We start from the raw sequence: 7,702 nt of genomic DNA on the forward strand, positions 1-7,702 counted from the left end.
ATGGGGATTACACAGATTTGTCCCCTCTACTAAATCTGGATCAAGAGACCAGGGATTCTCTTCTCTGGTGGCTATCTCGGTCCATCTGTCCAAGGGAATGACCTTTCGCAGGCCAGATTGGACAATTGTAACGACAGATGCCAGCCTTCTAGGCTGGGGGGCAGCCTGGAACTCCCTGAAGGCTCAGGGATCGTGGACTCAGGAGGAGACACTCCTTCCAATAAACATTCTGGAACTAAGAGCGATATTCAATGCTCTTCAGGCTTGGCCTCAGCTAGCGACAATGAGGTTCATCAGATTTCAGTCGGACAACATCACGACTGTGGCTTACATCAACCATCAAGGGGGAACAAGGAGTTCCCTAGCGATGTTAGAAATCTCAAAGATAATTCGCTGGGCAGAGATTCACTCTTGCCACCTATCAGCTATCCATATCCCAGGTGTAGAGAACTGGGAGGCGGATTTTCTAAGTCGACAGACTTTTCATCCGGGGGAGTGTGAGCTTCATCCGGAGGTGTTTGCACAATTGATTCATTGTTGGGGCAAACCAGAACTGGATCTCATGGCTTCTTGTCAGAACGCCAAACTTCCTTGTTACGGATCCAGGTCCAGGGACCCCAAGGCAAGGCTGATAGATGCTCTAGCAGCGGCTTGGTCCTTCAACCTGGCTTATGTGTTTCCACCGTTTCCTCTGCTCTCTCGTCTGATTGCCAAAATCAAGCAGGAGAGAGCATCAGTGATCTTGATAGCGCCTGCGTGGCCACGCAGGACTTGGTATGCAGATCTGGTGGACATGTCATCCTTTCCACCATGGACTCTGCCGCTGAGACAGGACCTTCTACTTCAAGGTCCTTTCAACCATCAAAATCTAATTTCTCTGAAACTGACTGCCTGGAGATTGAACGCTTGATTTTATCAAAGCGTGGCTTCTCCGAGTCAGTCATTGATACCTTAATTCAGGCACGAAAGCCTGTCACCAGGAAAATCTATCATAAGATATGGTGTAAATATCTTTATTGGTGTGAATCCAAGGGCTACTCATGGAGTAAGGTCAGGATTCCAAGGATATTATCTTTTCTCCAAGAAGGATTGGAAAAAGGATTGTCAGCTAGTTCCTTAAAGGGACAGATTTCTGCTCTGTCTATTCTTTTGACAAGCGTCTGGCGGATGTGCCAGACGTTCAGGCATTTTGTCAGGCTTTATTTCGAATCAAGCCTGTGTTTAAATCTGTTGCTCCGCCTTGGAGCTTAAATTTAGTTCTTAAAGTTCTTCAAGGGGTTCCGTTTGAACCTCTTCATTCCATAGATATCAAACTTTTATCTTGGAAAGTTCTATTTTTGGTAGCTATTTCCTCGGCTCATAGAGTTTCCGAGTTATCTGCCTTACAATGTGATTCCCCTTATCTGATCTTCCATGCAGATAAGGTAGTTCTGCGTACCAAACCTGGGTTTTTACCTAAGGTGGTATCTAATAAGAATATCAATCAGGAGATTGTTGTTCCATCATTGTGTCCTAATCTTTCTTCAAAGAAGGAACGTCTATTACACAATCTTGACGTGGTTCGTTCTTTAAAGTATTATTTACAAGCCACTAAAGATTTTCGTCAAACATCTGCTTTGTTTGTTGTCTACTCTGGACAGAGGAGAGGTCAAAAGGCTTTGGCAACCTCTCTTTCATTTTGGCTAAGAAGCATAATTCGCTTAGCTTATGAGACTGCTGGCCAGCAGCCTCCTGAAAGGATTACAGCTCATTCTACTAGAGCTGTGGCTTCCATTTGGGCCTTTAAAAATGAGGCTTCTGTTGAACAGATTTGCAAGGCGGCGACTTGGTCTTCGCTTCATACCTTTTCAAAATTCTATAAATTTGATACTTTTGCTTCTTCGGAGGCTATTTTTGGGAGAGAGGTTTTACAGGCAGTGGTACCTTCCGTTTAAGTACCTGCCTTGTCCCTCCCTTCATCCGTGTACTTTAGCTTTGGTATTGGTATCCCACAAGTAATGGATGATCCATGGACTGGATACACCTTATAAGAGAAAACATAATTTATGCTTACCTGATAAATTTATTTCTCTTGTGGTGTATCCAGTCCACGGCCCGCCCTGTCATTTTAATGCAGGTATTTTTTAATTTTAAACTTCAGTCACCACTGCACCCTATGGTTTCTCCTTTCTCTGCTTGTCTTCGGTCGAATGACTGGATATGGCAGTTAGGGGAGGAGCTATATAGCAGCTCTGCTGTGGGTGATCCTCTTGCAACTTCCTGTTGGGAAGGAGAATATCCCACAAGTAATGGATGATCCGTGGACTGGATACACCACAAGAGAAATAAATTTATCAGGTAAGCATAAATTAGGTTTTTTGAGTGCGGAATGGACGTTGCGTTACAGACTAAAATGCTTGCGTTAGAGCCATACCGACACAACTCGTAATATGTTCTGGCCATTCCAGCGTAATTCATTTGAAGTACATTCCAGCGTAATGGCCAATTTTTCAACGTTAAAAGCCATACCGCACAGTAATGCAAAATTCGTAATCTAGGTGATAATAAATAACTTTGACATAAATAACACACAACACAGTAAGTAGGTGAAAGACCCGTAGGTCGTATTTTTTATTGCCCAGCAATGGGAACTGCAATGCAAAATATATACACAGGTGCCGGCAATCAAGGCCTAAATATCTAACTATATAACCCCTTCTAGAAAGTGAACAGGGGCCACAGACAAAGGGTGGAGATAGCTTGACGCAAAATTTTAGCTTAGGGAGTTCTCGGCCCGCTGTCAACCAGTCAGGGAACCCCCAAGCTTCGAGCCTGGGGATATCACTCTGACTGCAATGGCCGTCACTCAAACCTCCTTACAGCCTGCAGCTGTGATCCTGACCACCCGCCAGACTAGGGTGCCATCAAGGGAGACTCCAAACCAGTAGGTCCAGCATTGACTAGGCGTACAGCATGTCAAAAACTGGGGAGCATAAATTACTGTCCTCTGACTTAAAGAAGTAAGTTGAGTAACCCACTTCCTGCCTCAGACACCTAATGGGCCTAATAAGTAGACTCAACTAACCGATTGCCGCATTTACAACATAACAATAAAACCTTTTAAAACCCAGGGAAGGGAGGGTGGGGAAAAAACTTCCAGGAACCCACAGCAGCAAAGAGTAAATGGATTTCCTGCACATCACATATAAAGAGTGAGTAAATCCCTCCCCCACATAATGCAACAATGTAACAGAACACACACTTAACCCTTAGTTACGTTCCAGGCTAGGTGCCCTGCACTATTTTAAGGGATTAAATTCCTTACTTTTCCTGAGTAGCTGACTATGCATCAAATAAGAAAAATAACCTATAACTTAGCTTAACAGCTAACATAATAAATTACTTTGACATAAATAACACACAACACAGTAAGTGAGTGAAAGACCCGTGGGTCATATTTATTATTGCCCATCAATGAGAACTGCAATACAAAATATATACACGGGTGGTGGCAATCGGGGCCTAAATATCTAACTATAGAAAGTGAACAGGGGCCACAGCTACAGACAAAAGGCGGAGATAGCTCAACGCAAGATAATAGCTTAGGGAGTAAAGCAAGACCTCCAATGCTGGTTACACCGATTTGTGTAGAGATACCGGCAGCGGGATACTCCAGGTGAATGCAAAGTGTATATAAAATGACTTATACTTGAGCCGTAGTGTATAAGTTAAAAACAAGCAAATCACAGATTTGTTGGCGCTTTCTTCTTTATCATCCTTCATATAGGTTTTGTTATTCCTTGACCGGCCTTCAAGTTTTTGAAGAAGTTACAGCAGCCAGTTTGAGAGAAAAATCTTCACCTATCAGTGGACTATAAGGTCTTTTTATGTCTTATTCTTTGATGCACATTTAACCAGATGTATGTACTGGAAAGGACATTTTCACATTTTTAAACTTATTTTTAAACTTATTTTTTCACTGCATATATATTTTTTAATCACCTTTCTATTTTCTTTCATGTAATTAACAAGAGTCCATGAGCTAGTGACGTATGGGATATACATTCCTACCAGGAGGGGCAAAGTTTCCCAAACCTTAAAATGCCTATAAATACACCCCTCACCACACCCACAAATCAGTTTTACAAACTTTGCCTCCAAGGGAGGTGGTGAAGTAAGTTTGTGCTAGATTCTACGTTGATATGCGCTCCGCAGCAAGTTGGAGCCCGGTTTTCCTCTCAGCGTGCAGTGAATGTCAGAAGGATGTGAGGAGAGTATTGCCTATTGAATGCAGTGATCTCCTTCTACGGGGTCTATTTCATAAGGTTCTCTGTTATCGGTCGTAGAGATTCATCTCTTACCTCCCTTTTCAGATCGACGATATACTCTTATATTTACCATTTCCTCTACTGATTCTCGTTTCAGTACTGGTTTGGCTTTCTACAAACATGTAGATGAGTGTCCTGGGGTAAGTAAGTCTTATTTTCTGTGACACTCTAAGCTATGGTTGGGCACTTTATTTATAAAGTTCTAAATATATGTATTCAAACATTTATTTGCCTTGACTCAGAATGTTCAACTTTCCTTATTTCCAGACAGTCAGTTTCATATTTGGGATTATGCTTTAAATTATCATATTTTGTCTTACCTCAAAAATTTGACTTTTTTCCCTGTGGGCTGTTAGGCTCGCGGGGGCTGAAAATGCTTCATTTTATTGCGTCATTTTTGGCGCGGATTTTTTTGGCGCGGATTTTTTTGGCGCGGATTTTTTTGGCGCAAAAATTCATTTCCGTTTCCGGCGTCATACGTGTCGCCGGAAGTTGCGTCATTTTTTGACGTTATTTTGCGCCAAAAATGTCGGCGTTCCGGATGTGGCGTCATTTTTGGCGCCAAAAGCATTTAGGCGCCAAATAATGTGGGCGTCTTATTTGGCGCCAAAAAATATGGGCGTCGCTTTTGTCTCCACATTATTTCAGTCTCATTTTCATTTGCTTCTGGTTGCTAGAAGCTTGATGTTTGGCATTTTTTTCCCATTCCTGAAACTGTCTTATAAGGAATTTGATCTATTTTGCTTTATATGTTGTTTTTTCTCTTACATATTGCAAGATGTCTCACGTTGCATCTGAGCCAGAAGATACTACAGGAAAACCACTGCCTGCTGGATCTACCAAAGCTAAGTGTATCTGCTGTAAACTTTTGGTAGCTATTTCTCCAGCTGTTGTTTGTAATAATTGTCATGACAAACTTGTTAAAGCAGATAATATTTCCTTTAGTGATGTACCATTGCCTGTTGCAGTCCCCTCAACATCTAAGGTGCAGAATGTTCCTGATAACATAAGAGATTTTGTTTCTGAATCCATAAAGAAGGCTTTGTCTGTTATTTCTCCTTCTAGTAAACGTAAAAGTCTTTTAAATCTTCTCTCTCTACAGATGAATTTTTAAATGAACACCATCATTCTGATTCTTTGGACTCTTCTAGTTCAGAGGATTCTGTCTCAGAGATTGATGCTGATAAATCTTCATATTTATTTAAGATGGAATTTATTCGCTCTTTACTTAAAGAAGTACTAATTGCTTTAGAAATAGAGGATTCTAGTCCTCTTGATACTAATTCTATACGTTTGGATAAGGTTTTTAAATCTCCTGCGGTTATTCCAGAAGTCTTTCCTGTTCCTAATGCTATTTCTGCAGTAATTGCTAAGGAATGGGATAAATTGGGTAATTCATTTACTCCTTCTAAACGTTTTAAGCAATTATATCCTGTTCCGCCTGACAGGTTAGAATTTTGGGACAAAATCCCTAAAGTTGATGGGGCTATTTCTACCCTTGCTAAACGTACTACCATTCCTACGTCAGATGGTACCTCGTTTAAGGATCCTTTAGATAGAAAAATTGAATCTTTTCTAAGAAAAGCTTATCTATGTTCAGGTAATCTTCTTAGACCTGCTATATCATTGGCTGATGTTGCTGCAGCTTCAACTTTTTGGTTGGAAACTCTAGCGCAACAAGTAACAAATCGTGATTCTCATGATATTATTATTCTTCTCCAGCATGCTAATAATTTCATCTGTGATGCCATTTTTGATATTATTAGAGTTGATGTTAGATTTATGTCTCTGGCTATCTTAGCCAGAAGAGCTTTATGGCTTAAGACTTGGAATGCTGATATGGCTTCTAAATCAACTCTACTTTCCATTTCTTTCCAGGGAAACAAATTATTTTCTCAGTTGGATTCTATTATTTCAACTGTTACTGGTGGGAAAGGAACTTTTTTACCACAGGATAAAAAGTCTAAAGGTAAAAACAGGGCTAACAATCGTTTTCGTTCCTTTCGTTTCAACAAAGAACAAAAGCCTGATCCTTCGTCCTCAGGAGCAGTTTCAGTTTGGAAACCATCTCCAGTCTGGAATAAATCCAAGCCTGCTAGAAAGGCAAAGCCTGCTTCTAAGTTCACATGAAGGTACGGCCCTCATTCCAGTTCAGCTGGTAGGGGGCAGGTTACGTTTTTTCAAAGAAATTTGGATCAAATCTGTTCACAATCTTTGGATTCAAAACATTGTTTCAGAAGGGTACAGTATTGGTTTCAAGATGAGACCTCCTGCAAAGAGATTTTTTCTTTCCCATGTCCCAGTAAATCCAGTGAAAGCTCAAGCATTTCTGAATTGTGTTTCAGATCTAGAGTTGGCTGGAGTAATTATGTCAGTTCCAGTTCCGGAACAGGGGATGGGGTTTTATTCAAATCTCTTCATTGTACCAAAGAAGGAGAATTCCTTCAGACCAGTTCTGGATCTAAAATTATTGAATCGTTATGTAAGGATACCAACGTTCAAGATGGTAACTGTAAGGACTATATTGCCTTTTGTTCAGCAAGGGAATTATATGTCCACAATAGATTTACAGGATGCATATCTGCATATTCCGATTCATCCAGATCATTATCAGTTCCTGAGATTCTCTTTTCTAGACAAGCATTACCAATTTGTGGCTCTACCGTTTGGCCTTGCTACAGCTCCAAGAATTTTCACAAAGATTCTCGGTGCCCTTCTGTCTGTAATCAGAGAACAGGGTATTGTGGTATTTCCTTATTTGGACGATATCTTGGTACTTGCTCCGTCTTTACATTTAGCAGAGTCTCATACGAATCGACTTGTGTTGTTTCTTCAAGATCATGGTTGGAGGATCAATTTACCAAAAAGTTCTTTGATTCCTCAAACAAGGGTGACCTTTCTGGGTTTGCGACCTCTTCAGCTCTGTATGCTGAACCAATGGTGCAGGGATTACACGAAGATATCTCAATTAATATCTTTAAAACCGATTGTTCGACACTCTCTAACGTGGTGGACAGATCACCATCGTTTAATTCAGGGGGCTTCTTTTGTTCTTCCGACCTGGACTGTAATTTCAACAGATGCAAGTCTCACAGGTTGGGGAGCTGTGTGGGGATCTCTGACGGCACAAGGAGTTTGGGAATCTCAGGAGGTGAGATTACCGATCAATATTTTGGAACTCCGTGCAATTTTCAGAGCTCTTCAGTTTTGGCCTCTTCTGAAGAGAGAATCGTTCATTTGTTTTCAGACAGACAATGTCACAACTGTGGCATACATCAATCATCAAGGAGGGACTCACAGTCCTCTGGCTATGAAAGAAGTATCTCGAATTTTGGTTTGGGCGGAATCCAGCTCCTGTCTAATCTCTGCGGTTCATATCCCAGGTGTAGACAATT

The sequence above is a fragment of the Bombina bombina genome, chromosome 1 (assembly GCF_027579735.1).
Source record: "Bombina bombina isolate aBomBom1 chromosome 1, aBomBom1.pri, whole genome shotgun sequence".
In the NCBI taxonomy this organism is placed as follows: domain Eukaryota; kingdom Metazoa; phylum Chordata; class Amphibia; order Anura; family Bombinatoridae; genus Bombina; species Bombina bombina.